The sequence below is a fragment of the Balearica regulorum genome, chromosome 21 (genome assembly GCF_011004875.1).
Source record: "Balearica regulorum gibbericeps isolate bBalReg1 chromosome 21, bBalReg1.pri, whole genome shotgun sequence".
Classification (NCBI taxonomy): Eukaryota; Metazoa; Chordata; class Aves; order Gruiformes; family Gruidae; genus Balearica; species Balearica regulorum.
In genome coordinates this window covers 5,627,696-5,638,321 of record NC_046204.1, presented here as the reverse complement: position 1 = coordinate 5,638,321, position 10,626 = coordinate 5,627,696, and the positions used below count along the sequence as shown (strand labels likewise).

At 41.7% G+C, this 10,626-nt stretch overlaps 1 pseudogene; it reads left to right on the top strand.

Annotated features, from left to right (window-relative positions):
• Positions 1-5,547: 5,547 nt before the first annotated feature.
• On the top strand, positions 5,548-10,409 carry LOC142604773 (mannan-binding lectin serine protease 2-like; annotated as a pseudogene).
• Positions 10,410-10,626: the final 217 nt, after the last annotated feature.

The window sequence follows — 10,626 nt, the reverse complement described above, 5'->3', positions numbered from 1 at the left end:
GATGGAGAAATGCTGTGCTCCATACTCGTCAGCGACTATAGCTCCTCAACGTATTGGACGAGAGGTTAACAAGTCAGAGCTGAGGAGCTGTAGGTGCTGCTGAAGATAAATCAAAGCTTTGATCAAAAAGTGCGAGAGATTAAGGAGCATTAGTCAATCAGCATTTCCTTATTTCTGCGATTTAGCAGGAATTGCTTTTAATTGTAATTTATGAGGCTCAGTTTCTCCAACCCCATCTCTACTCTTCAGTGCCTGGAGTGAACAGGGGAGGAACCCTTTTCCAAGTGAGCATGGGGGGGACAGGGAGTCTTTTAGATGGAACACTTAGTGCAGGTCACTCCATTTGCAGGCTTCTGTATTATCCTGGGCAGGTCACTTGATACAGCTTTGAATCTCCATCTGCAAATGAGAGGTAACATCACTGCCTTGAGTTACTGGGAAGATGCTTAGTTAGTGTTGTAGAAGGTAGATGCTGCAGAGAACTGATTTGGGGGCAGAGTGGCTGTGCAAGCATTTACCAAGGCTTCCTTGTGCTGTATTTAATCATGTTCAGAAGCTGTTTCATGGTCACAGTGAATTGTGATCAAAGCTGCTTGAAATTTTGTCATGGCTCAGTGATAGAATTTATGACCCACCTTTCATTGGAGACCTAATGAGCCAATGACAATGGACTTGCAAGTTTTGAGGGGTTCATTTTTCAGAGTTCAAGCCTCTGGCAAACAGCTCACTGTGATTCTAATAAAAATATGGCCTAAGCATAATTGAGCACTCTCTGGACAGCTCTAAAGCTCGTCCTGAGAAGTCAGGGGACAGCATTTCTGCTAGCAGATGTTAAAAATTTATTTGATCCTTTTTGTGCTGGCTAGTTTTTGACTTTCTTGCTTGCAGACTTATGGAAAAAAAATACTGCTCTGACAAAGGGAACTCCCAGCGGCCACATCCAGGAGATATTAGGAGAAAAGTAAGGTCCAGTCTAAGCTTTTTCATCTTCAAGCTGCAAATTCTCTTGGACTAGCAGAGTATCTTCTGTTGGGTCAGCTAGTTCTGGCTACTCATGTGAGCACAAGTCGAGAGTTTATTGGGGATGACTTACATTTTTCCAAACTATATTATGAAAATCTCACATCAAAATTAGAAAACAGAGTTTAAAGGAGACATGTAATAAAGCACGAAGAACATTCTATCTTTCTCCTTCTTTAGTCTTAAAAACAAGGTGAAGGCCAGTTTTCTAAATTAGTGGGGTATTAATGGGGCGCTGTTCTTATTTGTACTATAACAGCGTATGGGGATCCCAGCTCTGTGCAGAGGCGTGGTGCTGTGTTTTGCTATGGGAACACAGAGCAATCACTGCCCTGAAGAGGCTCTCGGCCAGCACCTGGGCAGCTCAGAGCAGTTCTGGAATATGCATTGCTAGAATGGATCCGGGCTAAGGATCCCTCGAGCCCAATCGCCTGCCTTTGATACTGGCCAGCATCTTACACTTCACTGGAAGATACAGTTCAATAAGTGATTTTAAAATGTACTCCCACACAGAAGTGTAATCCTCTGCAATAGATTCTGTGTGGTCTGTGTGTTACTTAGCATAAGCTGAAGTTATGGCACTAGCATATTAAAGTTTGCCTTAAATTTCATGTGACAGCATGTTGCACAGATTAATTATATGCTATTTCTTAATCCTCATTTTGTATCAGATTTGTGGTTTTCAGCCTCTAATTTCAGTGTGTGTCCCTTTGCCCTTTTACTACTAGAGAAAGTAAACAGCCTTCAGAAGCTATAGTGTTCAGTTGTATGCAGTGTTTTTCTGTCTCTACGTGCATATATATGTCTATGTGTATTACCACACAGTGGTCTTTTCTCCACTATTTCTCTCTTACATGTTTTTATGGTGAGCTTTAGTCTAATAACATTCCTTTAGACATACTTTAAGGAAAGAAGATGACATGATCGTTATGGTAAATAGAAGCCAAGGTGTTGCTGCCTCCTAGCTCTGGGGTTCTTGTAAGAGAGAATTTAACCCTACCAACTTAAGCATCCCTTCTTTACGTGGTAGATCCCATGCCCCAGGGAAAAATGGTATTGTAGGTAGTAGGAAAGGATTCTGATGCAGAGCTAGCGGAAGATTGGAGATTCTGACTTCCAAGTGATTTCAGTAGGGAGTTAGGGGTGGAAAGATAGTACTCATTATATTGTGGCTGGTATGCTTAGGGTAAGACTTCACACTGAGTCTTTTTTCACACCCAAGGATTTCATATTTTCATTCCTATGTCTTCCCATAATTGCCTCCAAACTACTCCTGTAGGGGCTGTAGAGATGGGACAGATTACTAGCAGCATGAGGAAATTTCAGGTTTTAAGAGAAGCAGATCTTTTTGCGCTTATATGGCTGTGAGCAGTGTACTGCTAAAGCTGCATATCAAGTAGGTTTTGGGGTGTTTCTTAACCTGGGCTTGCAGCAGGCAGAAGGAAGGTTTGTAGTGGGACCTTAAAGCCTGGGGAGAGGCAGTGAACTCTGTGTCACTGGCAATATTTTAAGCAGCACCTGCAGCAGTCAAGAGAGCGTGCTTGAAAACATGCTTCATTCTTACATAGCCATCAAGTGCTTCTGTAGTTTGAGACACAGTCAGTGGAAGTACAGAAATGTGCATTTAGTTGGGAAGAATGAGGTAATAACAATTAAGGAAAAAACCCCACTTGCTGATAATCCTCTACAAGATTTAGTTCCCATTGTAGCTCAACTGATTTCTGGGATGCAAAGCAGTGTGCTGTTAGGTGAGAACCAGAGGCAGCCAGAACCTACAGGTGAATTAGTCAAGCTTTCTCTGCTTCTTTGGACCAAGAAAGGCATTTCAAACAGGATTTAAAAATTAGGAGAGTGCTCAGTTTCAACAAAATAGGCATTTCTTGGTATTTATTAACTGTTTTACTCTGTATTTGTCAGCTGTGTTTGAAAAGCTGGGACAGTGAATTCAGAGTAGAGCAGACACAGATGCTCAGTCACTGTGGTGGTAGGTTTCTGTCAAATAAAAGCAGCTGCTCATAACTTTCTGGCAAGCTGGACAGAGAAAGGTTGTTGTGAATTTACAGCTAGTGCTAAAGGAAACAGTTGGCACTCAAGTGCATCATTATTTGTGTTGTGGTGTTGTAGTTGTGCTAAGAGCCAGACAAACATAGAACAAAAAGATTATCCTTTTACCTGTTCCTGCATTCCTTCCCAAGTAAATACCTGTATCCGAATATCTCCTGTAGCAGCAGGTAGGGCTGTTGCATAGGTATAGGGTGGAAGCAAGTTTCATTCTCTGACGTGAAAGGAGCTTAGAATCTTGACTAATGAAATCCATGGTTGATGGATCCCTGGTTGAAGGGTGTAGAGTACAAGTCTAACGAGGAGCGGCTAAGGGAACTGGGGTTGTCTAGCCTGGAGAAAAGGAGGCTGAGGGGAGACCTGAAAAGAGGTTGTAGTGAGGCAGTTGTCCCTCTCTTCTCCCAAGTAACAAGAGGAAATAGCCTCAGGTTGCACCAGAGGAAGTTTAGGTTGCATGTTAGGAAAAATTCCTTCACTGAAAGGGTTGTCAAGCGCTGGAACAGGCTGCCCAGGGAAGTGATTTGAGTCACCATCCCTCGTGTGCTTAGGGACATGGTTTAGTGGTGGACTTGGCAGTGCTAGGTTAACAGTTGAACTCAATGATCTTAAAGGTCTTTTTCAACCTAAACGATTCTACAATTCTGTTGTTAGTTAAGGTACGATAATGTTCATTTTCTCATTCACAACTTGGTCCCCTTCCATTAAAATGGCAACCTTAAACTGTATGGTCTATTTTGGGTGACAGTCTGTAATTAATGAGTAGATAATGGCATTTTTGTTAGTGGAGGTTAGCATGGTATGTTTGAGGATACAATTCAAAGTCAAACAGTTTCCCTCTTACAATTAATTCAGTGTCACAGTGGTGCAAAAATACGCTGGTGTTATCAGCCAGTCCAGCATTCCTCATGAATTAAAGGATTGCTCATACAGCTTTTGCAGCACATCATAAAGTCTTTGTTCCCAGCTGATCAAAGCACCACTTCACAGTGATCAGATGCTGTCAACAAGCAGAGATCCTCGGGGCACTTGTGGCTGTTCCTTCTTGCTTCTCTTCAGCAGGGAGCATTTGTGGCTCCAATTGTGTCGGCAAGAGGCACAGCTGGTTTTGCTCAGAGAATACAATTACATTCTAAATGTCTGGCAACAAAGGCATTAAAAAGAAAGAGCTGCATTCAGAGGCTTCTGGAATTGAGGAGCTGATAGCTTTGCCGCACGCCGGTGCAGCAGACAAGCTGCAAATTTAACACCTCAGAGTGTTTCTGATGAGCATCCAGCTATCACACTTATTTCTGACCTCCAAGTCTGTGACTAAGTGGTGCTTTCCCGGTGTCCTTCCCTGCACCGCTTCTGACGTTGGAGTGCTGGGTAATGCTTGTGCCCCGGTCCTACCACAACAGAGAGAGGGCAGTTTTCTCAACAGTGACAAATGCCTGCGGGTGAAATGTGTGAGACTACCTTCATTTCATAGGTAGTTAGGTAACTGGCTCTGAAACTTTCTAGAAGGGACAGACTAGCGTAGAAGAAGATCCACTACCTTTACCTGGTACAGCTGAACTGACTATTATTGTCATTTTACGTTTTGTTGTTTGTTTTTTTTTTCCTAGCCCACTGTCAGACTCAGGTTTTTACTGAAAGAATTGGAGAAATGACCAGCCCTGACTATTTAACACCTTTAGCCCCTGCTCAGGTCCTGCAGCCACAGTATCCAGGTAGAAGATGACTTCCTGATCGTGCTGGAATTCACAGACACCTTTAATGGGGAGACACACCCAGGAGTGTTTGTGGCCCTGTGATGTCCTTAAGGTAAGGTGAGGTTTATTGCATTTCATCACAGCTTTTGTGAGACAGGCACAGTTCTTTTACTGCATCTTCTTCAGCCTCCGTTTCACCATGTTAATTTACACTTTTGTCTCCCTGTATCTCTCCTTGTTCAGTTCTTCTTTTTGTCCCTTTGGTTTTGTTGTTTGTTGTTTTTTTCTTTCAACACTTTCCTCTTTTGGGAAATTCACCAAAAACAAGCACACATATATGTGATGACTTTATAGATTTCATCACTTACCACAGATCAGTGATGCTGGGGGAGTCAGTTAAATCTTTTGCATTCTGCTTGCTTATCTATGAAATGGACCCTGTGATCCCTTCCCAGGAATTCCATAGTGCTTAGGATGCTTGGAGAAAAGGCACGCTGTGAGTTACCAGAGCCATCACTCTAACCACCTGCCTGGTTTTTTAACTTTGCAAGTAAGGCCCATTCAAGTTCAGGGAGCCATTGTATTAAAATTAAGCCTCATAGGGGAAGGAGTAAAGACAGTTTGTTTGCCTTCTGTCATTCTTGTCAGATTGAAACACCCAAGAAGCAGTTTGGCCCATTCTGTGGAAAGACTTTGCCTGCAAAAATTGAGACAGGGTAATGTTGTGAGTATTACAGTCATACCTGATATCTCAGGAGCACATGCTGGGTGCAAGATGAAATCCACAGCAGCAGGTGGGTAGGAGACCTCTGGTTAGTTCTCAAGTCCAAACTATTCCAGAACTTCTGGAAAGGCCTGAATAGCAACCAAATAGTGGGGCTTTGAAACAGTGCTTTCATACTTGTTTGTCAGTAGTGTACCTATTAAACAATGTAGCTACTAAGTAGTTTACTTCTGAAGTAAAGTTTTAAGAGAGCTCCAGAATTCCAGCTGACTTTACAGTTCAGCTCGGGTCCAGGCACATGATTTGATTTTAGGGAACAGTTTCCCAACTTGTCAAGAGTTACAAGGTGCGAGGTGTTTTAGGCAGCAGATGTACTGGGCTAGTCTTGTCAGTGTAGCCTGGCTCTTTGCAGGTCGCTGCATACCTTTGATGTGAGAGCATCACAGTAAGTCAGTCACAGTTTTTCCTTTTATTCTCAGTAATTGTAGGTCTGTGTCCATCTGAGTGAAACTGTAGAGAAAGGGCGGAGAAAGGGTGGGGTTTCCCCTAACAGCCTTTAGCAGTAAGTAACAAATTTGCTCTTAAGTGGAATATTCCATTTTCTGATTCTCTGCAGGTTTGCCATGTCCCAGTCCTGAAGCACCACCCCATGGTCATATCACACCAGTGCAAGCGCAGTACATTCTGGGCGACCACATTGCTTTCTAGTGACACCAGATATGTGCTACTTGAAGTAGGTGAACCATGGCACTGTCAGCCCTATCGGGCTTAATTTCTCAGGGATTAAACATGTAGGTGCCTTTTCTCATTAACAATCTCTGTTGCTCACATACTGTCATTATGATGTGTATTCGGCACACTGAACTTGTTATTGTCCTTTCTTTGATACCCTCCCGAAAGAATTACGTTTCTGTGCGTGCCTGTGTGTATGTATGCCCACACTGATGCTCTTTGAACACTGCTGCTTAGAGATCTACTGGTAATTATGTTGGAAGAAAAGAATGATTTTATGAAAGATTTCACAAGATCAGTGTAGTGAGAATTTTTATTGTTCTTTCATTTGTTACTACACCTCTCCAGGGAAGTTAAAACTGGAATACTTGGTCATTCCTGCTGAATACCACGTTTCAGACTCACTGCTTAGCAACATCCTGCTTCCCAGCAGGCAGTTTCGGAAGATACTCTAGTCTGTGTATGGTTATAGGGCAATTCTCCCTCACGTTCACGGTCATCCTATGGCCTAGATACATATAATGATGGTGTAAGATTTACCTTTCCCCACTCTGAAAGTAGTGCAGCAAAGCAGTACGTTTAGTAAAGACATTTTAAGCAAATAAAAATCTAGTTATTGTTTTTCCCTTATGAATGAACAAATAAACGTGTAACTGATGTGGGTTTTCTGTAATCAACCCAGTTTGATGTGGAATTCATTTGACCTTTTATTTCTATTCATGCTTCTTGGAGAATTAAACTGTTGTGAAGCAGAAAATCCAAAGGATGCTTCCTGGAACAAACCAATGGCAAAGTGCATCAGTAAGTCAGTGCTAATATTTGCAAATCTGAAAATTTCTGTGTAAATATTTATGTTTAAAACATTGGTTTTGTAACAACAGTGATAGAAGTCACAGTATGAGAAACATTTTCTTCTGATTCGTAACTATTCCATTTCTTGACAAAGTGCATTTTGTATTTTTAAGTTGGAAGATGTTTCAATTTCTGCCATTCTTTAAAATCTCTTAAAAGCACTGATGGTTATTTAAAAAAAAAAAAAAGGTAAAAAAAGTGTAGTAATGTCCTTTGAAATAGTTACAATCTCCTAACAGTTTTATGTAATTAGCAAAAGCATCATCATCTTAGGAGAAAAATATAGTACCTGTCCTCTTAGAGTACTGGTTCAGTTTCTCTGCAATTAGTCTGTGTTCAGTAATACAGGCGTTGGTTTCCTGCGTACATGGTGTGCAGTGTGAGCCTTGCATAGTCACAGCTTAATCTAGTGGATGGGAGTGCAAATTTTCTGAGGAAACCACAGAACCTACTAACCGCTTCCCAGCCACCGGTGCTCAGCTGTGGTGGTATTGATGTCTCCTGCCCAACTGTGAGCACAGAACCTTCCCCAGTATTTCTGTTATCCCAGGTAAAGAGGCCTTGTACCATTCCCTGAAGATTGCAGTTGAGTTCTGCTTGATTAGGTTGACTTCAGTGCACTAGCTTTTCTTTTTTTTTTTAACAAAATATATTTTTGAACTGCTTCAGTTGTTAACTGTGATCAACCTGAGGACACACAGCAGTGCTGTTCCATAGGTTGTGGGGCCTGAGAAGACAACCTACTGCGCCGAAATTCAGGACCAGTGTGAAGTTCCCTTCTGCCCATGAAGGCTGATAATTACAGTAGGTCCTAAACATCAGATCCAGAGTGGATACCCGTGACGTACATAGACCTGCCTGTAAAGGTCAGCAGAACCTTTCTGAAATGCAATACAAAGGCTGTTAACTTTGGGAAGTAGTATTTGCATTTTTAAGGACATATACCTAAGCGTACTGAAAGGTACCCCAGGTGGGCATAACACATTCTTATCATTCCCCAGTTAGTAGTGTTTAATAGTACTAGATCCTGCGAGTAGCTAGAGGGGCTAAGTGATGTGGACCTTCTCATGAGTATGCAGTAAACACAAAGGTGACCTAAAATCCTATGTCTGACAATGCCTGTAGAGTGTCACTTCTGTGTTGCTTTAAAACGATGCCCAGCTGTTCTGTTCACTTGTTCTTATTTTTTTGTCTCTCAGATGCAGATAAATACATGTATGGTGACAGTGGATACTAGAAAAACTGCAGAGGAGAAATAACCCCTCCCATCTGTGAACCAGGTAATGTGTGAACATACAAGATAGTTGGAATTAGCAGTTATTGCAAAATCAGGAACAAGCTCTGGGCTAGTGCTGACTGTTGCTGGCATGTGGTTGTTGCACAGACAGTGAGGCAGGTTGTACCAAGGCTGATCCCGACGGACACAGCTCGCTCTGAAGACGCGCACTTAGGTACGCCTGAGCTGGCACTGCAGACTCTTCCTGTAACGAGGAGGCTAAGCTCCAGTCTGGATGCTTGTTCCTAAATACCAGCCGGCAGCCATCTACAGCCACTGGGCTCTTAACGAGTTACTCAGCACAGCTATGCCATTGTTTATGTAAAGAGTTAAGCAGCAGGTATAACAGCATGGCTTTCTTACATTTTCTTTTAGTACCTTTAGGTTGATGAGGCAGAACCACTTCATTGTAGAAGTTCATTTTAAAACCCAGATTTTCACTTTTATGTTACTCTGATTTTCAAAATGGCAAGTGCTACAACTGCTATTTAACAGGGAGGAACAATAACAAAACTAAAAGTGTTATGATAACCACACAGTGTGACTGGCACTCCCTGCAGGTATTGATATTGACCTCATCTCTGTCTGCTAAATTGTTTACTATTTTAACATGCCTTGGTCTTGCCGGAGGTTCCCTATTGCTGCTAGCATTGTGCATTAATGCCAGAAACTCAGTTTGGTTTCCCTTGAAGAGGGTAAAAAAGCTGAACCGTCAGTTTATTCCAGCTCTCCTTTGGAGAATGCAGTTTCATAACTAATTACATTGTTGATGCTTTTAAATTGCTTGGTGGTGTTTCCAACAGGAAAACTGACCCATCCTCCTGAATGCCCTTACTGCAGAGTACTGGTGTGGTTTGGGTTTTTTTGTTTGGTTTTTTTTTTAAATGCACAGAGTACGGGGGGGGGGGGGGTTAATGCTTGAACTGCTAAATTAGTTACTCTGTAAAATTACTTAAGATCCAAGACTGAGTTTTGGGAGAAACATTTTTACAATGTAAAAGCATAATTATTCCTCTTATCTTTTAGATTAGAATATACATATATTCCAATTACCTTAATTTACATTCAGGACACACTTACTTCTCTCTGCCCAAATTCCTAAGCAAAACTGTCTCTCTTGATTACAGAATTTTTCCAGAGGATGTATGTAATACTAATGAAAATTGTACTCTAAATCAAATACTCATTTGCAAGCAATTTTACCATTCCAAAACAATCTAGGAATTACATTTAGAATCATTAACTTAATTTAATCCATACAGGCATAATAATTCAGTGTCCAGATCTTAAAATGTTTAACATTTATTGCTGCATTCGTTGTTTTGCAGTTTGTGGAACATGGAGAAGTGGGACTGTGGAGCATGTAAGTGGAAGGTGAGCCAAGCCTGGAGAACTTCCCTGGTAAGTGATGTTAATTACAGAGCAGGGAGGAGCAGGAGGTGGTTCGCTTCTGTACCACAGCTGAGTTCTAACAGCTACTGATGGTGTAGCTGATCAAAGAATCCCCTCAGCTTTGAGGATTAAACTGGGGGTTTTGAACAAACGCTCGTTTTGTGATGAAGAAGCCAAGGCAGAAAAAAATTTTATTCATGAAGGTTATAAAAATGATCTTGTCAACTCTGATGATTTTGCAGAGGTTAGACTGGAGCCTAAAGTCTCTATTAGTAGCAATATCACACTTGTTTACCAGGAAAGGATGACAGATTTCAAGTGATGGGGTAGCTGTGTCAGGGTGGGGAAGCACTGAGCAAGCTCTACTGTATCCAGTTGGTGGGCATCAGCGAGAATGTACAGATGCGTGTGCAAATAAATCACGGGGGGGAAAACCCTTCTGGTAAGGGAAAGTGCGCCATGTGCTGGTGCTCAGGGGTTGTTGGCACTGTGCTCTGCGGGGCAGTACAGGCTCTTTACAGGAGGCACCAGTTACAGCCCTTGCATTGAAAGCATTCTTTTCAGTAATTCTTAAAAGACTTTTATGTGTAATTCCTACCAGCCATTACTAATAGCTAGAGTATTTACGTACTTAGAAAACAACATTACATCCTCAATGGTTGTTAGGGGTTCTGTTTAAAAAAAAAAACAACAAACCAGACAAAACGTCAGTATCCAAACAGACTATTCATTTTTGTGTTCTGTCCCAGCAGCTGTCAAAAGATATTTAGATTTACAAAAATGCCATCTGCCTGAAGAAGGCATTGCTCTTTACTTAATAAAGTGTATTTTGTTTTCTTTTAAATAGTGTTGTGGATTTCTGTAAGACTGCGGCTTTT